Here is a 25,160-nt window from a genome sequence, read left to right on the forward strand (position 1 = left end):
TATTTATTATTTATCCTTTAATAGGCATCATGTTCTACATAGAAGGAATTTTGGAGAATTCCCAGTTATACACCTACAGAAGGAGTTTCTGATGCACATGGAATCATTTTATGTAGCAAAAGCACTTGAGACTATGTTCAGCTATTAAGATGGTAAAAATGCATCTTGGTTAACAACTCACCTATAAAGATAATTTGAGTATATTCCTTCCTGCTTTTATTTGGCTTTCATTATGTAGCATATATATTATACATAATATATATACATAATAAGTGAGGCTGGGAAAGGAAATTCAACAAAAAGTTCATCAAGCATTTTGGGGGATAGAATATTTTACTATAAAATATTGAAAAAAATACTTGAAAGCATTCATAAAAAATGGTACCTAGTTTTTTCTTCTCTGTGTTTACCACAATGGCTTAGTATAGAAACCACAAGGGCTTATCTAAGCTGAGCATGGTGAAAGAAATGCCATGACTAGCAACTTGTCTTCTCCCTTGCATTCTCCATACTCCATCAAAGGATAACCTGACATAACACACACACAACAGCCCCACCACATGCCTGCTGTGTATGAATGTTTGTGTGTGTATATATATGTATATATATATGCATATATATATGACAGTTTTTCATACCACTTGAAAAATATTTCCAGTTTGACTTCAGGATCAATAACTTACTTTAAAACTTGTTTTAAAATTAACCCACTTATTAAAAATCCCTAAGTTTGAATCTAAACAGCCCAGCAGTCTTATGTTAATACAGATTCACCCAAATTTTAACTATCTGTGTCAATGGACATCCCAAAGTCTATTCACAATGGATTATACAGACTGGCTCTTTATAGTAGGAGTTTTTAATTTAGACTTTTGTAAAAGTCCATAAATGCTCTAACACTGTATATAAAATGTTATGTATGTGCAAATCTTTCTGAGAGGCAATCCATAGCTTTCACCAAATTCTCAGAGGCTGGCAATCTAGATGAGTTGAGAAGTCAAAACTACATAAGAACCATTTACTCCTAGATTCAGAGTAAGGAAAGTTTCATTCATTAAATCTAGGTGTTAGACACATAGGACTTGAAGTATTTCTCTAGTTGTCTGTTCAAAGTAGTTCATAAGCAAGTTTCTACAGAATGAATTTCTTAAAGACAAAGGCAATACATCAAATTTTCTTTAAATCAAAACCTATCAGTGTTTCAGGGTAAGAGCTTTTTTTGTTTGTTTTACTGTATTAAAATAGAGTTTATTTCATATGTGTATTTTTCCCTCCACACCATTTCCATTTGTCTGACCACCACTAATACTATGTCCTATCATAACATTCCATACATACTTAAAACCAAGCAAAGGGTGGAGTTCCATCTTTAAAAACTAAACAGGTATTTTGGACAATGCATTCTTGGCAATGGAACCTGGATAACATTTATCAGACACGGTAGGGAAAGTTCTCACTCCATATTATAAGAAGGACAGCCAGATATCAACTGTTACAGAAATGAAATAAGACAGAAAATTTTAACAAACTGTTTAAACTATTTTCTTAAAGAGACTTCCTCCACTGCCAGAGATCTTGAACAGCCTCCTGGTCAGTCATCCAGAAACAATTCTTCACATAATTGATGAATTTGGCTTCCACTTTGGGAAGGGAACCACCTTTTTCTATACTTGCTTGCATTTTTGATTTAATGTCTTCTACAGAGCTCGGTCCTTTTGGTGTTTTAGGAGTTTTTTCCTGTTTTTTTGAAGGATTCTTGACCTTTCGATCTTCGTGTTGATGGTTTGGAGTCTTTTCCATTCTGGTTTGGTTTTTGCGCATTTTTGGCTGGAGTATCTCGTATAGATTTCTTTACTGTAGCTTTTTCTTCAGCTTCCTTATCATCAACGTCATCATCATCATCATCTTCGTCATCATCTTCATCTTAATCAGCAGCAAGTTTTACTTTTTTCTGTGGAAACTTTCTACCACTTCCAGGGGCAGAACGCTTTCCAGATATACTTAGGAGTTTCACATCCTCCTCCTCTTCATCTTCTGATTCTGCATCTTCCTCCATAGCTACTAAGTGCTGTCCACTAATATTCACAGGCCCTGAACCATACTTCAACTGTAAGACCAAAGGTGACGTTATGTCAAAGCCCCCAAGGGAAAAAAATTGGCTGCACATTTTCAAAGTTGCTAGTGTCACTTTAATTGGACTGCTTTCATAATTCACCACCTCTGCTTCGACAACATGCAATTCATCCTTTGCGCCAGCCCCTAAACTGACCGTTCTTAAAGATAACTGGTGCTCACTTTCATCATTATCCACCTTAAAGTGAGAATCTTTGTTGGCCTTTAGTTCACAACTGAAAAGATAGTTCTGGGGCCTCAGGGGGCTCATGTCCATGTCCATCGAATCCTCCATGGGTTGGTGGCATGCACTTAGGTGGAAGAGAAGGTGGACGGAGATAAAAGACTACCATTCCAGGGAACAGTTGCGGCAGGACGGAATCACACCAGGGTGAGGAGCTGTTTATTACGTAGAGTTAATTAGACAGGCAGACAGATGCAAGTGCAAAAGATTTGTACTAAATTAAGTCCTGATCTGTATGTTAACCTCTTAAGAAAACAAAAGACAAGTGAAAAAGCTTTGACTATTTTATCACTGCAAGAGCTGTCATTAACCCCTGAGACACTGAGTGTGGCTTTTGAGATCATTGTGAAGACTCCATTTCAACCCAGGGTAGAATTTGTGTTCTACAGGCAGTGCTGACTGAGAGTCAGTTCAAACTCTTCAAATTAAAGATATGTTTTTTTCATAATTAATAAAAATTAGAACCATTCTTCCTCTTGTTTGAGTAAATATGCTACTGTTATTTACTTAGTACCTGGACAATTTCATTTGGTTTCTCTGAATGACTGGAAGTCAAAATAAAAGAAAGAAGGAAAGAAGGAAGACTATCACATGATGTTTTGATTAAGGGAAACAAAATTAAATACCCTACACAATACAATCACCCTTACTGTTCTATATTTAATCTAATCAGCATAAGTCAATTTACCAATGACTAGGTTCATACCAATTAGAGAAATATAAAAAGGTTTCCCAAATGTCAAAATCACTTAAGTTATTATAAATCTCAAATCCACAACTTAAGGACCTTCCAATTCAATAGAGAGAGGAGTTAACAGCATCCTACACAGGAAAATCTCTGGTTTAAACAAGGGAAATAATGCAAAAGTGAATAAGGCATCATCTCTTCCCCTTAAAAGATTATGTTCTAGTGAGAAAAAGCAACAGGCAAGATAAAAGTTTGGGTTTTTTTTCAACATGGACAAAATGCAAATAATACAATATTCAATCTATCACTCAGATTTAACAGAGGTTAACTTCTTTCCATATGTAAATTTTTAAGAAATAAGATGTTAGATATTTTTAAGTCTCCCCCTCCACCCTCTGCTTCCTAAAACTCAATGCTTTCCCACCAAATCATCATCCTGAAGTTGTGTATATCCTTCTATAAATACCTATAGCAATATATAGTATTGCTTTCTGCAGATTTAAATGTACAATGAAAAGCATAGCTCTATTTATTTTCTAGAGAAAGCATTCTAGCCTTCTGTTGCAGCCATTATCATTTACCTGTTATCAAAATTTCAGTATTTGTTAAAATTTTCTATTTTAGAAAATGAGTTCTTTATTGTCTGAATAATTGATATGGATAAAAGTTAATCCACATAGAGAAAAATGATTAAATAGTGAAAAAGATCGATTAGGATATTACCTTTACAAATCAAACTAAAATTATAAAAATTATAAATTTTAGGTTGTGATTATGATTCTTTAGAGTAATTATGTTGTGATTATGTTTTAGAGTAATTATGGTTCAAATGTTTCCAGGATGTATTTTTCTGACAAATTTTATGATAAGGTAAATCTACACTCATCATTTTGCATTTGAATTTATCCTCTTTATGATTTTGTTATTGACTTTTTATCAAATTTTCAATGTCTTCCTTAATCTATTGATACGCAAATCATTCTCTGTTGAAACTCAGTTATATCAATACCCATGCAGATATTCTTTTTCAATTGTTAATTGCCCCATCTCTGCTATAATTTTATCAGTTTTGTTTGTAATTTACACTTAGTACCACTTTCATTAATTTTCTAAAATTTTTCAATTTACAATTAGTTCCCATTGTTTTTTCTGTTCTACACAAAGTATTACTACGCCGAATTATGAGGAAATGAATCAATGCAGGTTATGACAGAATATATGATTGAAATTACTTACTTTATAATCAAATTCATCATTAAATAATTTCACAAAATTTTAAGTTATCAAATACCAAGACAGCCAAATGCTCCCCTCAGCTTGACTAAATTTTAGACAAATTTCTTCCTGACCATAGGTCCCCTGACCTTCCTTTTATTAGAGCATTTACTTTTAAAAGCTTCCATAGCAAATATTTACTCTACCACCTCTGTAATGTATACACCTCCTTCAAAAGTCTCTAGCCAGCTTTAAGACTGGGAAAAGTCTTTTGCAAGTACCTAGAAACCATCTCTTTAAAATGTAATCATCCAGGAAGATAACACCTCTATCTAACAGTCTTTGGGGGGAGGGTAGGAGCCTAATCTCAAGGGACACCTTGCTCCAGTTTGTAAAACTCCTGCTACCATGAAGATACCAGAAAGTACAGCTTACCTATGGTCAAGGCCAATTAGCAAACTCAGGTGGCCTGTATTCTCCACACCCCACTCCAGCTCTTAAAAAGTCTCCAGCCCTCAATGGAGTTAAGTTCAAACTCTCCCCTACTGTAACAGTTTTGAACAAAGCCTTCCTTACCTGTTTAACTTGTGTGGTCCAATTTTTCTCTGACAGTGTTTTTTCTATTTCATTCTCTTAATTGCTAGAACTCATATACATAATGAATACTCAACTAACTACAAATTTCTCTATTTCAGTATTAGGCAATTTGGGAGGGTCCCACTGTTTTATTTTTTTGTTTTTCTTTTTTACAAGGCAGTCAAGAAACTTTGAAATGAGCAAGGCCTCTTTATTAACATATTTACTGCTTAACTTTAGTGGATATGGTGCATTTTGATCATTCAAATTGCAATGTTGGATTTTTTAGAGCAAGGGCCCTGCTTTACATTTTTGTTCTCCATAATGCCTAACACAATACTGACTGTGTAAAATGTATCTCAAAAATGTGGTGATGTTATATGATTATGGCCATTTGATTCCTAAATTTCTATCTCTGAAAAATAGCTAAAATGTAATCACAAGTTATATTAAATTCAGTGTATTTACTTGTGTTTCAGACAACACAGCGGCACAAGAAGTGAAAAAACCTAAATGGCCAATTGCAGAGAACTTAAATGCCCAATTGTAGAGAACTGTTCAGTAAATCATAATAACAAATATATATTCAGTGGGATAACCTGCAATATGTATGTCAATATATTTGATTGGAGAAATGGTAATTACAGACCTGGGGTAGGAAATACACAAGATGAGAATGTGTTATCTTATTACAACTGAAAAAAGAAGCCACCAATGAATTTAGGTCTTATTCAAATGGCACAGAGCCAAGATAAAGGGGCCAAAGATGGAACAACTTGAGTACACAAATAATACGTTAATTAATGCAAATGATCCAACACACTAGTATTAAAACAAACTTATTAGCTCATAGTGATTTTTCTAAAAATGATAAGGAAAGACAAAAATCCAAAACTCCAACTAATTTTACAAAGAGTAAACAGCACCAACTCCTTATTCTGAAAATTGACATGTAAAAGGAAATAATTAAACATTTATCCTGACTTTCTTGCACAAATTATTTCAGTGTAACCAAATCAACTTAGTTTATAAAAGAAAATGATTATTGGGCTTCCCTGGTGGGACAGTGGTTGAGAGTCCGCTTGCCAATGCAAGGGACACGGGTTCATGCCCCGGTCCGGGAAGATCCCACATGCTGCGGAGCGGCTGGGCCCACGAGCCATGGCCGCTGAGCCTGCGCGTCCGAAGCCTGTGCTCCGCAACGGGAGAGGCCACAGCAGTGAGAGGCCCGCGTACCGCAAAAAAAAAAAAGAAAATGATTCTCTACAGATAAATTCCAACCAATAAATGTGCAATGATCAAAGTTTTAAAATCATAATTTTATAACCATTAATGAAATAATTGATCCAGGCAATGTTTATCAATAGATTATACTAGTACATCATACCAATAGATGTTAGCTGGGATCAAGACACCAACCACCTGAACCCAATGATGAATCTTAGTTATAACAAGCAGGCATTGCACGTTGGATGACTACACACAATATGAAGTTTAAAACACCACCACTGAAGTATTTTGCCACAGAGAAAAATGTCTAACCTAAATGTAGTTAAGACTCTAGCTGAATTATATTACAATAAATACAAAGGATAGGAAAAGTTAACTTACACCACAAAGAATCAAACAAACAAACCCAGAATGTAAATGTTCTGCAAGACAACTATATTAATTTTCTATGGCTGGTGTAACAAGCTATAAAAAATAAAATAAAATAAAATAAATAAAAATTAGTGGCTTAAAACAGCACAAAATTCTTACCTTACAGTTCCGTAGAAGTCCCACACAGGTCCCACCAGGATAAAATCTAAGTATGGTCAGAGCTGAATTTCTCTTTGGAGGCTCGGTGGAGAATCCATTTCTTTGTCTCTTTCAGCTCACAGAAGTCATCCACATTCCTTGGTTTGTGATCCCCTGCCTCTATCTTCAAAGCAAGCAATATTCCATCTCTCTCGCCACCACATTTCCCTCTGAAACCCCTCTCCCGTCTTTCTTCCATCTTAAGTACCCTTGTGATTACATTGGTCACACCTGGATGACCTAGGTAACTCTTCCCACCTCAATGTACTTAACTTAATCACATCAGCAAATACCCTTTTTCCCTGTGAGGTAACATTCACAGGTTCTGGGGATTAGGGTGTGATCATCTCTGGGGGCCATTATTCTGTCTACCTCAACAACTGACTCATTTGCTTTATCGGATCAATGGCATTAAAATAACATGACAGTGGAAATTGTTCTAAGTATATTTAAGAGACATAATAAAATATTATGTATGGTCCTTTTAAATACTAATTCAAATTTTAAAAGATAATTTTGGTAGGTGTGTTGGTTGCATTGTGCTAATATGAGAAAATGTCCCTATATTTTAGAAATATATACTTTATATATAATACAGATACCGAAGTATATAGGAGATTATACAATGTCTAGATTGGCTTCAAAAATACCTCAACAACAAGCCCCTCCACCCCAAAAAAGTGAGAGGTTGATACCCTGATCTCCATAAGGTAAAGGTAAGGTAAATTCCTCAGTATCATACTGTGAGCAAATAATAAATTGAGGTTTAAATCCATATCTGTCAGGTTTTGAATCCAATTGTTCTTTGAAATGCCGTGCTAACACTACTCCTTTTTCCCCAGGCTTAGCACAAACAGGCTTATGTATAGATCGAACAGAAAGAGTTCAAGTCACTTGTTCCAGCTGTTTGTTGATCTGGAAAACTGGGTCGCTTCACTTTGAACCCCACTTGTGCTACGGCTCTCATAAGCTTTAACAAAATTGCCATCCACTTGAGAAATAACTATTATTTAAATGAGATTGCCAAACTTGCTCCTTTTTATTCTAGAGCAACTGCACTCCTGGGATTATTCACAATTCCCTCAGCCCTGCTTAATCTCTGCGGCTGCATTCTATACAGCTGTAGATGCTAAGAGAAATGGACAGCAAAAGCCCTCTGCGCCCTACAAGGCATCACACCTGGTTCCCTAAAGGTCTTTTTGGATGCAGAGCATCTAGGTCAATTTCATTTGTCATCATGTTGCTCAAAAGAAAAAATGGCGTCCAGTCCATTTTACATAATCATAAGAGAAAGGATGGACACTGCATGAAAAAGAAATGTTAATTACAGAAAGAAAGCAGATTGCTTCTACTTATTTCAATGAAGCTGACCATCCTGCCTTACAAAAGCAGCTCCTATCCCCAGATTTCCATGACATGGCCCCTCCACATATCAATACCTTTTAAAAATTGAGTCTATCAACATAAAGCAATCATCAAGCCCTATCCATTAAAAGCTAAAATTTAATAGGTGGATGAAAAAAATTAATAGCAGTGGTGTACTCTGATTTAAAGATCTATTACAGAATTTATTTGAAGTGTTCTTGATCTCTTAAAATATAATAAATTCATGCCATTTGAAATCCAAATTTTCAATGAGCCTGATGTCTTTCACACTGATTGTACAACAGGAGACCATTTCCATAGCAATGAACACATTTAGCACACTCACAAATTTCTAACCTATTAGTCTCTAAGCTCTCTTTTTTCTTTTCTTGGCATCACAACATTTCCTGAATCCACCCACCTCCTTTGCAACCCTCCTACCAGAATTCCAGTCTCATCATTTCTCACTAGGGCTATCAAATTAGATCCCTGACCTGTCCACCTGCTTCCAGTCTTACCCTCCTTCAAATCACCTTCCACAGTAAAACCAGAGTGGTTTTCCAAAAAGCAAAACTGCCCATAAACTTTTCATTAACCAACAGATATGATCTCAGTGATTTAGCATGACATCTACGGTCCTTTATGATGTTAGCTTTGCCAACTTTTCAATTTCACCTACTACTCCTCAGCTTGTACTCTGCATTGCAATTATCCAAAACCCCTTCTATTTTCCTGAGAAAACTAGGTTGTCTAAAGTCTCATAAATTACTCCTTTCTGCCCACTTTTGCAGCTTTCTCCCTACCCATAGACACAAAAACTGATCTGTTTCCACTTAGCAATGCCCCTTGGGATTCTCTCTAGACACCACTACATTCTGTTTGTTCTCCCAAATCCACCACTGTTAATGAGACTGAAATAGGTCTTTGATTCTCATCCTACTTTGCTTCTCTATTCTACCTTCTTTCTTCAAATGAGACCCTGCCTTATTCACAGATTCTGTCAAAGTTAAAGTGTGATCTAGTTAAAAGAGAGAAACATTCCCCAAAGAAAACTGTTATTGCCTGTCCCAAGAATTCTCATCCCTTTCCACCATCATTGTAAGCTACAGGAACTCCTACAACACATTAAGTCTCGACCCAGATATCATCTCCTCTGGAGCAAAACCCTTGATTCTCTGCCTCCAAAGCACTGTTTTTATACTTTTATAATTTAGGTATGTGTTTTCCTGTCTGTCCTTGCTAGACTGTGAACACCTAGAGGTCGAAGGCCCTCTTTTATACTTGCAGAGAGTGGAACATAAGTGGTGCTTTCCAAGTATTTCTGGAATTAACTTGAAAAAAATTATGACCATCTTTTGCTCACCATTCTCATTCTCCTCTTCACCTCAAGTCCTGTGTTAGTAGTACCTTTGGTTCCAACATGAAGAACTATATTTAAATGAAAAGATATATTGAAGAAATCTCTCTGGACTGAGAGGAAGTCAGAGATTGGACAGTATTTGTTTTATAAATGACAATAAAGAGATGATTTCAGTAACTTCTATCATCATAAAAAAAATTACATTAGCATAAACGAAGTTTCCCCCTCTATGTCTCATATATGACAGAAGCTGTCCAAAATGTGGGTATTACCAATATGGAAATGTAAGAAGCATTACATTGAACTACACACAGTTAACTCAATCCTATAAATGCATAGCCCTGAACTGACGCATTACAGTATTTGCACAAGAGGTTTTTGTTGTTGTGTTGTTGTTGCATGTTCAAACCTTGCCTCCTTAAAATGTATATTCTGGTAATGTGAGAAACAAATATTTACACAATCAGTTAGCAATTTTTAAATTGCTAGACTCCAGCTGAAGAATGTTTTTCATCTGTGGCATCTGTAAATTAGAGCCTGATTCTTTACCAAAACGAAAACACTTGGGAAAGAAACATGTAAGAGCACACACCACGAAAGCTGAAAGTTTCTCCCATTGCAGAGCACAGGCTCCGGACATGCAGGCCCAGCGGCCATGGCTCACGGGCCCAGCCGCTCCGCGGCATGAGGGATCTTCCCGGACCGGGGCACAAACTGGACTCTCAACCACTGCGCCACCACGGAAGCCCAGCTGAAAGTTTTAAAGGGCTACTAATAACATCTTCACCACTTTGTTTCTAGTCATTCTATATCCCAAACAAAGCAACAGAAAAGTTATCAACATTCTGTCAAATAAAGCAGCGGTCCAACCTTTTTGGCACTCGGGACCAGTTTCATGGAAGACAATTTTTCCATGGACAGGTGATGGGGGGATGGTTCAGGCGGTGATGTGAGCGATGGGGAGCGGCAGATGAAGCTTCACTCGCCTGCCACTCACCCCTCCTCCTGTGTGGCCAGGATCCTAACAGGCCGGTCCACAGCCCTAGGGTTGGGGACCCCTGAAATAAAGGGCTTAACTTTGAATTCAAACATTGGTTTGAAATTTAGTATAATTAACAAGACTTTTAAATTCCCAAAAGCCAAGCCAATAGCCTAACTTGTTAAAGTTTCCTTAGATTAAATGATCTCTCCTTTTCTTTCAGACCTCTCACTGTTGTGGCCTCTCCCGTTGCAGAGCACAGGCTCCCGACGGGCAGGCTCAGCGGCCATGGCTCACGGGCCCAGCCACTCCTGCAGCATGTGGGATCTTCCCGGACCTGGGCACTAACCTGTGTCCCCTGCATCGGCAGGTGGACTCTCAACCACTGTGCCACCAGGGAAGCCCTGATCTCTCCCTTTTATTCACTGATATGCTTTTTCCACTCTAAGTAAAATTGTTATCTACCTCTGGAACTCTTGGGAAACACGTGCTGTATACTCTCAAATTGACAATAATGGGTTTTGATCTTCTGATGAAACAGGCCAAGTGAAAGTGCGCTCTGGAAGCCAAATGCTCCCATATGTGAGGATCACCTATACTGGGGTTATAGAGGTAGATTAGACCCAGACAGATGGAAGCATCTCTTTTCACACTCCTGACATTTTTCTGCTCTGGCAGTTTTACTCATGCTGTTATTTCTACCAATTCCATTTCTGTGATTTCTGGGTTCTTAAGTCTCATCCATTCTACAAAATGCATCGTACATGTCACTTTCATGGGTATGCCACTCCCAGAAATGTTTCACACCTTTCACAGGACTGGAATCTAAATTTAGTAGATATGATCAAAGTATTCATGGTCAAAATTATACTTAAAATACCTCAGGAGGGCACCACTTTAGAGAATAAGATCATCTTTCATAAGTCTTCTCCCATGGGAACTCTTGAGCTGAGCATGAGTGTAGGGGTTTCTAGAACCCCTGCCCAATACAGGAGTCACTAGTCACATGTGATTACTGAGCACTTAAAATGAGGTGAGTGGTACAGGTTGAAATGATAATGTCTTGCATACATTTGATTCAATGAAATAAATTATTAAACTTAATTGTACCACTTCCAGTTTCCAGCCTGGCATGGAAGGAGCTCAGAAGTCACAAATCTGTCCCAACAAGTAAAAATCTGTTCAACTAAAATATCAGCAACTCTTCTTAGATTTGTCAGATAAGTGAGTTCACAGAACAAACCACTGCCTTCCAAATTGGAGAGACAAACAGGCAAATATAGAGAATCACACCTATTTGAACGGAAACCCCTGAGCAGTAACCTTTGCAGGAATCAGCACCGGATAGGAAAACCTAAACTGTAATTGATGAAATGTTGAAGCTCACTGTGGATAAACCTGAGTTAAAAGCTTCAGGGGCAACAGTCATGGGGAGGCCCTCACACTTTGAGTTTGACCTTCCAGAGTTGACCAGGCTCTCACAGTGAATATCTGAGAAAAATTTTCTCATGCTTCCAGCAAGGAGAGGGGGAAAAGGAACCATTTTAAAATACTCCAGAGCATTCTGTTCTTATAAGCGCTGTCCTTAGGAGAGATTATTCTACCAGAACCTAACCTACTAGGGTTTTATTAGAACCTAACCTACCTGGAAGGAAGGAAATAGCCAATTCCAGAACGCTCTAGCTTTCCACATATGGGTAAAAGGAAATATCCAACTCCTTGCTCCTTTTAGTCATCCTGTCCCACCTAAAGTAGTGTGTGTGTGTGTTGGGGGTGGGGGAGGGTGGTATAGAGAAGTACTGATGAAGTTCACAGTCCAGAAGCACAGGCTTATCAAAAACGTAAGACCTAATCAGAATGTTTTCCCTACACCCACATCTTACCACTAAATACCAAAGGCCAATTACCCTTTTACTCAGTACATTATGTCCACCTTTCCACAAAAGTTACAAGGCACATTAAGAGGCAAAAACAGTTTAAAAAGACTGAACAAACATGAGAACCAGAGTCAAATATGGCAAGACTGTTTTAATTATCAAACCAGAAATTTTTAAAAATATATTATTAATATGCTAAGGGTTTTAATGGAAAAAGTAGTTAATGTGCAAGATAAATGATGTAATAAGAGAGATGGGAATTCTAAGAAAGAACAAAAATGAAATGCTGGAGAGCAAAAAACAGAGTGGAGCCATGAAGGATACTTTTGATGGCTAAAGAGAGAATCTCTGAGTTTCTGGATGAAACATTAGAAACTTCCAAAACTGAAAAACATTAATTATCATTTTTTTTAAAAGTATAAATTCATGGTTTAGAATGGCTATTATCAAAATAACAAATGCTGGGAAGGATGTGGAGAAAAGAGAACCCTTGTGTACTGTTGGTAGGAATGTAAAACCTGCATCGGTAAAACCAGTGTAGTTCTGAGGATCTAACGTATAGCATGGTGACTACAGTTAAAAATATTTTATAATATACTTGAAATTTGCCAAGAGAGATCTTAAAATTTCTCCCCTATCACACAAAACAGGATAATTATGAGAAGTGATGAAGGTGTTAACTAGCCCTATTTTGGTTACTATTTCACAATATATACTTGTATCAAATCATCATGTTGTAAATCTTAAACTTAACAAGATAATGTATGTCAATACAAGATAATGTATGTCAATTATATCTCAGTAAAGCTGGGTAAAATGTTACATTTAATATTTAAAAAATAAAAAGGTATTCCAAGATTCAGAACATGGACAACACTAAAACCGGGCAAGAATGTGGAGGAACAAACCTCTCAATACTGTTGGTGGGAATGCAAAATTGTACAATCTCTTTGGAAGACAGTGTGTTAGTTTCTTACAAAACTAAACATACTTTTATCATAAGATTTTTGTGTGTCACTGGATTTTTTTAAATACATATATTATTTATATTTTAACAGCCCATATTAAGATTGTATTATTCCACAAAAAAACAATAATTTTTGTGTAATAATTGGAGGAAAAAAATTTTGCCACTGTGTTCTGGAAGTCCTTTGTAAAAGCTAGTAACCTGTTTGAAAGCAGAACAGTTATAAGTGTAAACATATATACATTTGATATGTTAGTGGGTTGATTAATATTCTTATTAAAATAATATTTGTTCATTTAATATTTCAGTGTATAAATTAATTGAATTGAACTGTATCTGATAACAGTGAAGTAACTTGTTAGAAACATACTTATAATCAAAAACAAGTAGAAAACAGCTACCAAGGGAACTAGGACTTGAGGGGGCTAAAATTCTGGAGAAAACAAAATCTCACTGAAGTGAGCTTGGCATAGAAGTAAACTATACTTTTCCGACAAGGCATGTGCCAATTCTTAAGTTACATACAGCAGAGAAGCTAAGAAACCAAGAGGAAAGCATCTACTAGAAGGATTAGAACATGAGATAAGCTTCTGGCAGCCTTATGGGGTTGGAGAACCAAAAGTTGAGTTCAGGGCTACTAATCAACCAGGAATTCTGGGGCAATAATTTCTGAGAGAAAGAAAGTACACTAAGATAAACAAACAGAGCCTATTGTGTTGCTAAGGCATTCACTGATTTATAAGCAGCTTTGTGGTCAAGAGGCTAAGAAGGTAAGGAGAATGCTGGCTAAGAACGGAACTTTGGGAAGTTTCATGCAGCAGGGTTAACACAAATTAGAAATTAGAGCCTGTCAAGGGAGAGTGACCTCGGCATACACCCAAAACTTCCACATAGGACTCTGGAAATGTTACAGCTTAGGCATAAGAAGAGACCTGAACACAGATCTACCCTAACAAAAGGCTTGACCCTAACTGCACAAGTTCAATCGCAAGCTGAACTAAAGTAACTTACCTCTACTCTAGCTACATGTCAGAAAGCAACTGGAACTCCATTCTGATAAGAAATAACATTGTCAAGTGTTTCTAACAATCTCTGCAAAGTTTCATAAACAATGTCTGGCATTCAGTCATAGATTACCAGCTATATAAAGTAAAAAACCAAATGAATGAAAACCAAGGGGAAAAAGTAAGATCCAAAGGTGATCCAGGCATTAGATCTTCTTACACATGGATTTTAAAATAATGGTGATTGGGCTTCCCTGGTGGTGCAGTGGTTGAGAGTCTGCCTGCCGATGCAGGAGACACAAGTTGGTGCCCCGGTCCAGGAAGATCCCACATGCTGCAGAGTGGCTGGGCCCGTGAGCCATGGCCACTGAGCCTGCGCGTCCAGAGCCTGTGCTCCGCAACAGGAGAGGCCACAACAGTGAGAGGCCCGCGTACCGCAAAAAACAAATAAAATAAAATAATAGTGATTAATATATTTTTAAAAGATGAAAAGACTGAAATTTAACCCAAAAACTGTCTATTTTTAAACAGAACTACATAGAAATTAAAAAACTAAAAATATTATACCTAAAGATAACATACTGAAAAATGTGTTAATAGAAGATTAAACACCATAGAAGAGAGGTGACAGAGAAGACGAGTAAATAAAAAATATTCAGATTGATGCATGGAGAGTAGTAAAGGATAGAAAATATATGACATAGCTGAGAGACATGGGGTAATAAAAATGTCTAACTTGAGACCCAGTAGGAGAGGAGTGGTGGGGTGGAGAAAGAAGAAATATTCGGAGATACAGGTTACAAATTTTTTTAAGTGATAAAATATGTAAATCACAGATATGAAACTCTCTAGAAACAAAGCAGGATAAATATAAAGAAAACAACACCTAGGCACAGCACAGCAAAACTTTTCAAATCCAAATGCCATGAGAGAATCTTAAAAATGCCAGAAAAAAACTTACATCCTACTGTCAAAGGAATAACAAATAAGACTGACAGTTCTTTTTTTCAACAGAAACAATGGAAGCCAGAGACAATTAAATGACATTTTTAAAGTGCTAAAAGAAAATAATTGTCAGCTTAGGATTCTGTATCTAGCAAAATTAGATGAAGTAAAGATGTTTTCAGGTAAAAAAATATATATATTAGAATTTGTCACTAACAGATTAACACTAAAAGAAATACTTAAAGGAGACTTTTATGCAGAAGGAAAATATTCCAGCTAAAAACAAACAAAAAAATTGCAGGAAGTAATGAACAGTATATAAAGCACATCCTTGTCTAAAATGATGGTCATAATGATAATGATAATGGTAATGCTGATGATATTGATTTGGGGAATTTAAGGTGTAAAATTATAATAATTCATGTCAACAGTAACACAAAAGGATAGTGTGCTAAAAGGAGACAAAATGGCACATTGTACAGGAAGTGGTAAAAGTACTAATTCGTCTTAGATTCTATTAAGCCAAGAATTCAAACTGTAATCTCCTGGGTAATCATTAAAGATGTGCTTATTTTACAAAAAAAAAGCTAATAAAGGGCAAAAATGGAATGATTAAAAACAACAACTCAAAGGTAAGAAAGAAAAAAAAAAAAAAACAAGAGCACAGAACATTAAGGAATGCAGGGGGAAATTTTTAGATGGTAGATGTATACCCAAATATAAGAGTACTTTTTTCATTTAAGGGCTAAGGTTTCCAATTATTTGGCAGTCCCTGCTAAAGCTGAACATAAGGATATTCTACAAACTAGTAATTATTCTCATAGTCATAGTCACACATAGCCCACAGAAATGTATATATGTACCCTTGTCAAAAGACACAAAAATGAAGCTTTATAACAGCATTATTTGCAATAGCTGAAAACTGGAAACAATCCAAATAGTCATCAACAATGAAATAGATAAACTGTATAAAAATCTTAAATGAATTACTATGCTATGCAGATAAAATGAACAAGCCACTGCTAGAGGAATCACATAGCTGAATCTCATAAATAAAATGCTAACTAAAAAAAAGACATAAAAGAGTATATAATGTATAATTATACTTACTTCAAAAAAAGAGTTGAAACTAATATAAGGTGTTTAAAATCAGAATAATGGTTAATTTGTGGAGGAAGGAATGGTATTAATGGGGAAAGTTACCAGGAATTTTTTGGTGTGCTGGTAATGCTCGTTCTTGATCTGGGTGGTGGTCATGTGGGGATCCCTTTATGAAAATCTGTTGATCCCTTTATGAAAATACATATGATTTATGTTCTTTTCTGAATGATGTTATACTTGAATATATGAATTCATCTTTCAATGTAAATAGGTAATTAGAGGCTCTCAATGTAAAGCCAATTTCAATATGTGGAATTTTAGAAGTTAAAATGAATTTAAAACTTTTAGCCAATATGTGAACCTCCTTATTCCTAAAATATTATTTTCTTACTTGTCATCAAAACAATAAAAAAATTAGTCAGGTCTAGTTTTCTAACATGGATGTTTTCCACCAAAATAAATGTGTAAATAACTTTCTTTTCATCTATTCTTTTAGCAAATATTCATTATGCTTTCTGTGGGAAACTTTAGGAGCTTCACAGAATACAAAAATGTAGATAGCATAAAGACACTCCAGTTTATATGAAATGGACATGAGAGAAAAATGTGCTCCCAGGTTTTCTGTTCCAGTCTAGTTTAATATCTTATCAAACATCTCCTCCAAGGATGATACATCATGTCAGTCTAGGAACTTATATTCAAAGGGGTCAGCAAATTTTATGTTAGCTGTTCTTGAGTTATAAAATCACTTTTGGAGGTGTAAAAAAAGTATAAAATTCAAAATTTATTTTCTATGTTTTAAATGAATTTACTGAACCAAATCTATTATGTCTTCCTGCTAATAACATTTGAGAAGAAGAAATAAAACAAATTCATATGGTGAAGAGCTCACATGTCAGGAGAACAATCCAGAACATTCTTCATGAACTGCTTGGCCAGATTTCATCTCAGACTTCAGGGGCTGGTTCACATTTGAGTTCAATTCTAACACCTGGATGACTATTTAATGGCAGCCTGCAGGGTCTCCTGAGAGGTTGGAAGAAGTGAGGCTGCACTTCTATTGCACCGTCTTTCACAGCAGATGTTAAATCCAAAATGTCCTAGGGAAACATTAAGGTCACTTGTTCCACAGTTGGTAAAGAGAAAAGGTGTACGTTCCATCTCTTTCCAAAGCTCAAGTTCAACTTTTAACCCTTGCTAAGTATTAAAGTACAGCTATATCTGCTTTCAAATCCCTCCAATCATATAATGTGCCTCTTTATAGAGTGAGGAAAGCACTATGGGTTTGTAGAAGAGAAAATGTGCTGGCTTGAAACCTAAAATCTCTTTGGAATTGATTTGAAATGCTTACCAAATGATTCCTGAAGTGAACTCAAATCTGGAAATGGGTATTTATGAAAATTTGAGGATTCATTTAGAAAAGAGGATCTGTTACATTTAGAAAAGCATATGCTCTCACATCCTACACTGTACTCTGCAAAAGTTATTACATTTCATACCTTGAAGTTACTATCTTATTTTCAATAAGTCAATTGAACAACATTGCTTGAAGGTCCATTCTGTGCTGCCTCCTGGCTGTTGTATCATTTAAGAAGCTCACAAAATTTGTGGAAGTTATAAAACAATAAAGGCATTAAAGCATCTTAATACCAGTACAATCGATATAGAACCAAATGCTAGACAATAATCACCAAGGGAACCTTGGTTAAGGTAAATTCTTGGCAAGATAAAGAGAACACCAAAAGATCAAAAAATAAAAATGTATCTGTAGTATTTGGGAGATAGTGATATAAAAGGCTGTTGGGAGTGAAAGTTATATGTTTGGGAACTAAGTTGTAAAGTATAATGAAAGCATTAAGGTACAAGGGATGGCAAACCTTGAATGCCGGAATAAGCATCATGGACTCACTCTGCACTCATTCCTTTGGACAAGGCTGGCAGCAAAGTATTACACAGACTACCAAGAGATGAAAGAAGCTGAAAATGGATGAGCCAGCTGGAGTTGTTGACTTGATTCAGGCATGCAGTCTAGAATACTATTAATAAGAATGAAGAATAGAGACCTGTGGAAACTTTAAGACAAACTGTACAGCAACTGAAAGGAAAGACAGGGATCACAGCCAAATTTACTAAAAATGCATAATTGCCCTTCATTTCTGTTCAATAATATGAATATAATTCATAATATCACAAAGGGTAATTTTTAATTCTAATGATTAATTCAAAGCATTTAACTGAGAAGACTTAGCTGTTCATGTAATTCTGCCTCTATGACTGGACATTCTAAATTACACAGATCAGTAGGAAATCTCAACAGCGATAAGAAAGCAGAGAGAAACTAAATGTCTTAACTTCAGTTCTTTCACAGAGATAAATGATTTTTAAAGGCACCCATTGAAATTTTAGAATGTTCTGATAAACAATAAAAAATAACAAATAATATTTATGCTGTACTTACCATGTGTCTATCACATGGTAAGCATTTGCATAAATCGTTTCATCTATTCTTCAAAAAATCCATTTGGGATAAAATCTGTAATTATCTCCATATTATAGGATACACAATTGACACTAAGAGAGGAAACTACCATAGTCATAGAGTTGCTAAGTGGCAAAACCTGAAGAGACAGAAATGGGTCTGCCTATTGACAAACTCTGCCCTTAACTATAGACATGGTCCTGAAACAATCTTTTGTTGCACTCCTTGCTTGGTAGACTTCAAAGACCACATGACAGGATTTAAGATACCTGAGTATTAAACTCTTGTCTTTACTACTGTTTCTGTGACTTTGGGCAAGTCAATTCATCTTGATGGCTCACAATCTCCCCGTATATAAAATGAAGAGATTGGGGGAACTCAGATTCCTTTAAGCAATAAAATTATATGATTAAATGATATTTACCATATAATTAAGTTTTCAGAACTGCAAAGATTTATAAATTGTTCTTATTCTAATTTTGGTATTCAGATCAATAATGATTCCTTGTTTCCATTTAGTCAGAGAGTTAAGGATACTTGCTGCTTGATGGCAACCTCAATTTTAATTACTCAGCTTTGTAGTTGTAGAAAAGTACTTATTTGTTTTTGAAGCATATTATTTTGCCCTGCTCATTTTGTCTGTTGTATTTTTATTCTGGATGGCATTATGTAGAAGAGCTTAGCATCTTTACTTCAGCATTAATACTCAATCATGAGTTATCAGTGAAGCTTCTGATATTACAACAGTAAACCCATTTAGTGCATATATACATTTAGAAAGAACACATTTAGCCTGGATTACACTTGCACTCTACAATTAAGATTCAATTCCTTCCAGAAAATTATAACTATGAGAAAAGTGCATGGTGAGGTTGGAAAAAGAGTTTAAATTATGGTTTTTAGTTTTAAAATCACAGATATGCATACATACACACATATATAAAAGATATTTTTGCTACTCCACTTCTGGTAGTAATCTGAGTCACAACTTGCACTTGTTTGAGTTTGGCAGTAACTGTTTTCTTAAAATGTTAAGCATAAGCTCTCTGGATATATTCCAAAAGCTAATAGCAAATATACTTAGATAAATTACTAAGATTTAAGCAAATCTCATGGGATTCTGTTAGTTATAATAAAAGTAAGAACTAATATATTTTACATGTACTGATTTTTCTTTTAAGAAGAAAACAAATGTAACAACATAAAAACATACATCTGGTTCAGGTTTTTCCAAAATATCAGGAATAACAATATTTGATTCTTTCCAAAATATGAGTATCCAACTGGTCTCATTATGATACCCTACAACACTTGTATATCTTCTTCTATTACCTATAAGTTGATAGAAAGAATTTTTTTTAACCTCCTTTGAAACATGGGAAGCAAAGTGACATCAAGTTGAACATACATTTCACTGGCACTAATTCAACTCTGTGTGTTTCAAAAAGTTACTAGCAAGCTAAAAATATCTATTTCAATAGTTGGAACAACTCATCTCTCTTTACCTAAGCTTAGGCATGAGAGGGGGGACCCAAATTTTCTGTTTTTCCTGAGTCTTCATCCCACTGTGTGTCTCAGTAGGAGCACCTCACTGGGTTTAATGTATTGTGCATGTATAAAGGTATATATTGTACAACATGTGTTCAAAGAGTAGCCTAATGACTTCAACATAGTGTCAACCAAAAGAAACAAAGAAACAAACACAGTAATCTGATCCCCAGGTGAAGAAATAACTAGCTTTGTTGGAGTCACTAAAACTCTTTGTATCTCCAATGTAGTGCTCTCCCAAGGAGGTTTCAGTGGTAAGCTTGCTAATATGCCATTTTTTGGTTTTGTCTACTGGACTTTAGAATAAAATTTGTACTAATGTGTAACTCACCTAGATTGTGTTCTTCAATTAGGCATGCATTTCAATTGCCACTTTATATAGCAATCTGAGCACACATTGCTGTTGATTTTTTCCCCCATTCTTTGCTACAATCCCATACAACTAAAATAATCTTTCTGATAAATTCCGAAGATAATATGTATAGATCTGAAGACATGAATTCTCCAGGGTACAGGTGCCAGATTATCTAGTCCATTTGGTTGGAGGAATATGAAATGTGGATTAGATCCTGAGGTGAAGACCACAGACTCTGTGGTTGCCTGTGAATTCCCAGCCTGTTCATGCCAGAAGACATCTTATGTGTACAGAAAATTAAAGAACTAGTCTCTCTCCTGCATTCAGTCCTTTGGAAGGCTTTGGGGAGACCCACTGGGTGTCAGGAGCTCTGATGGGCAAAATTTCCACCAGATCAAGTAGTTGAGAAAGAGTGGACTCTCCTCTTGCTTTTACCCAGAGACCCGGACAACAAAAATCTCCATGTCTCTCCACCACATTCACAACCAACCCACCCCTAGCCTTTGCTTCTATGTAACTGAAAATTAACCAAATGGACATTAAGACTCTTCCAAGTAACTCATGACTGAAGATGAAATCAAAACAAACTGCAGATTACTTAAAATTAACACAAATAAACCTATTTCATATCAAAACATAAGAACACTTTGCCCTATGTATTTATTAAGAACTTTGTTCTATGTATTTATTAAGAACTTTGGAACTCAGCAACTGGAGCCAATGGGTACCTCTAAAGACAAACATCCAGAAGAGAGGTCAAAGGTGAAGATTTTCATAGTCCTGAATCTGGAACATTTTAACCCCTCTTGGACTCCAAAGGAATTCTAAAACAAAGTTTGCTCTCTCTAGAGATGCTGACCAAAAGAGCTTTGAACATGGGGATACCAGGCAAAGCTGATGGAGAAGGTGGAGTGCACTATGGAAGAAGATTAGGTCTCTGCCTATCGAATGGTAGTCACCAAACAAGACAAGAAAAATAAATTACATACAATATGTTATATATTATAATACATATGTGAATTTTACATTTTATATTTTTTACTAATATGGTTAGAGCATCAACATGCTAAATAATATTTCAATACAGTCATCTTTGGCATTGTGCTGACTCTTAGTCATACAAAATTAGACTTTACATATAGTGTTCATTTTGTCAGTATAAAGGTATTTTTGTTGAGAGAAAATATAACTTTTTAATTTAGCAATTTATTAGCTAGATCTGTAATTTTTAAATATTTAGATTTTGAAATGTGGGCCTCTGTTTGTATTTTTGTAGCAGGCCTTGCAAATATGAGTGGCAGGCTTGTTTTTCTTATGTTATTTTTCAATCAAAATGTATTCAGAGAAAAGAAAAATACATGTGCTTTACACATGTATTTAAACTGAAGTAAGAACATTACCAGAACACAACTCAGGATGTAAAGCCAGTAACAGATATAATAATGAAAAGAGTAGAAATCAGTACTTCATCTTTATTTTTATTTAAATATCTATTTTTAGAGTTTGTTCATATTGATGAGCTTTATCCTCTAGTTATGAATGCAGGAGGAATATTTTTAACTTAAACATGTATTTCTTCAAAAGAGAATTTATATGAATGAAACTTAATATTGGCAAATGGGCTTTATTCAATATAGATTTCTAAAATGAGATAGTAATGTTATGTATTACTCATAAAAACAATTTTACATCTACAAATAGTGTTTAAAGAAGCTGTTGTTATAATTGCACAGTAATTTTACTGTAATTGTGATATTGGTAACTTTTTAGGAAGCTGCAGGCACACTATAAAACTGTGTAATGCCCTCTGTGAAAATGTGTGTGGTAGATCCCCTTGATGTATAATTAAATGTGTCCATAAAAATAAAATCATAAAAACCTTCCTCTCCTTTAAAATCAGAACAGGCCCATATGTCAGAAGTACAATGCTTTTCTAAGCCACGTGTGGAAATAACATCTGCCCCACAAATTGTTTAACATTTCTTAAGACATCAGAAATTGCCTATGGTAAGGAGTTCAGTACACCAGCACCCATATCCACAGAGAATATTTCAAAAGGTGTAGTGACCAAGCAAATATTATATATGTTCAACAATTCTACTCCTAGAAACTTCAACTAAACTCATAATTTAGGGATGAGACAAATTCAAATCAATTTGTGTATAATTCAACTATTAATGGATATATTAAAAAAAAGACTTTGGTTTCATCATCACTCACTTGAGAAGAAAGAATGTGGCTCAGAATTAAGTGACATGATGAATATCAAATGTTAGTTCAGGAATTTGCCTAATCACAGATTCCTTTGTGGAACACAAATATTACCTTAGGATTTTGCCCATAATTGGATGGTAATTTTTTAATAGCTACTTCATTAAAAATACTCTTTTCTTTAAAATGTTTTAGTCAAACTGGAAGCTGCATTGTTCAACTAACTGTAGTATCTCTGTAATAGCATAAGGTCGAGAGAATACAGCACGCCTGGTGCACCTAAACAGTAACTTTCTGTTTCTGTATTTATAGAGAGAAAGTCTCTTCAGTAGCTCCTTGCTGAAAAACAATTTGGAAGATAAATAATGGTTACTTGTTTTGGGAGAGATGGCTTTCCAGCAATATATTTATATGACATTCTAGAAAATGAATGTGACCAATTTATAATTATATACATGTAGCAATTGGAAAGAACTATGAGTAAAGCCACATACAGGGACATATCTCATATTGAAATAGTGAAAAGCAACATGAGGTCCAATGTGAACACATCATACTTCTGGAGAAGCTGATTTAATTTGAATTAACTCTTAATATCTAAAAAGTGTTTGTTCTCTTCCCAACCAGTTTCCTAGAGGCCGCAAAATGATGAGTGCTATGCTCATGTAAATGTGCACACAGTTAATTCTGTCTTCACTAAGTTCATTCTTATATTCCTGTAAATTGCTGGTAGTGTCTTTATTCTTGGTATATTTTAGTTAAGGGAATAACATAGAGTTTTATGTGTGCCATTGTTGCAGGTTATAGCACTGTATGTTTAAAAAAAAAGAAAAAGACAGTGAATATACTTGGATACTTGGATATAAGTGAACAAATATTTAAACACAGAATGAAAACATCCTTGATTTGAATCTATTTTTTAATGTAACACAAATAAAATGGACAAATATCACATACAAATGATAGCTCAGGCCACACTCATGATTCTGCCTGAGAATAGCCTGTGCCTCTGGCACGAAAGATGCAACTACACAGTGAAAGGGCTCATGGCTGTTAGATTAATTACTCTTGCCACAGATAACCTGCGAGACCCAGGAAGAGAGTGAAGCCAGGACAGGACACCACAGTCAATCCTGTGAGCCTTTCTGTGAGAGGAAAATATTGGCAAGAATTATAGAAATTGTTCAAAATAACTGGGGTTGATAGAAAAAGAAAACCAAGTGAGCTGAGACAATGTAGTATGGTTGAAAGGAAGTATTTGTATGGGGTGAGGAGCATGTATGTGTGTGTTTGGGTCTGTGTCTCTGTTTATGGGCATGGTATGTGAGTCTGTCAGATGTGTATTTTCTGTGAATTTTCTACCTTACTGTTAAATACACATTGGGAATTTGTGGCCATTATGCTTTTGGTAATACCAAATTAGTCTTAATGTTTAAGCACATATTTTTGAAGTCATTCATTATGACTACATGCTACCTGGAAATGAATTTCTTTCAAAAGTATTTATAAAGAAAACAGTCAACAAAATCACACATGCTTTCTTCACACATCTGGAACAAATTTTTTCCTTTCAATTTGTTCCATTTCAATTAAAAAAAAAAACTAAACTAAAAGTACTGCGTTCAGGATTTTCTTTTTTAGGGTTCGCATTTTCTTAGAATGGACATGAATATTCTTCAATTAAAGTTCATGCAATTAAAGTATGTGCAAAAAAAAAGACCTGAATCAATGCATTTCCAAAGTGAAACTAAAGGAAGAAAAAGAAATGGAATTTTGTGTTCTTATGCAATTTGGAAGGCAGGAACTGGATCAGAGTAGCCTAACAGAGAAAGAGATCAGAAAGGCATTCTGGGAAGAAATGGAGACAGACCATGTTGCTGGGCACTGTGTAGAAACTGAGCTAACATAAGGAAGTGCCTGGGGACAGCAGAGGCAAAAAGGAATACAGAGAAAGTAAAATGTCTCATACAATTTTTAAGTCGATATATAAATTTCTCCCCCATTTCCTCTGTGAAACAAGTAACACTTACACACCACTCTGATGCTTTTAGAGTGAACTCACTGGGGGAAACTTAAACTGGTCCTAAATTTGAAATATGAGTTTGTAGAGGATGAAAGGCAGAAAAAGGACAAGCAAATAGCAAATATTTAGAATACATATGTTCTACAATGTCCTTTCCAGGTTTATTGTGGTATAATTGACTTAACATATTATGTAAGTTTAAGGTATACAATGACATGATTCATACATGCATATATATATATATATATCTCAAAATGTTACCACAATAAGGTTAGTTAGCACACCCTTCAACTCACAAGACTTCCATTTTG

General features: G+C 35.4%; 1 pseudogene; it reads right to left on the reverse strand.

Moving 5' to 3' along the window:
• Nucleotides 1-1,537: 1,537 nt before the first annotated feature.
• Nucleotides 1,538-2,407, reverse strand: LOC116751563 (annotated as a pseudogene).
• Nucleotides 2,408-25,160: the final 22,753 nt, after the last annotated feature.

This window comes from Phocoena sinus, chromosome 3 (assembly GCF_008692025.1).
Source record: "Phocoena sinus isolate mPhoSin1 chromosome 3, mPhoSin1.pri, whole genome shotgun sequence".
Classification (NCBI taxonomy): Eukaryota; Metazoa; Chordata; class Mammalia; order Artiodactyla; family Phocoenidae; genus Phocoena; species Phocoena sinus.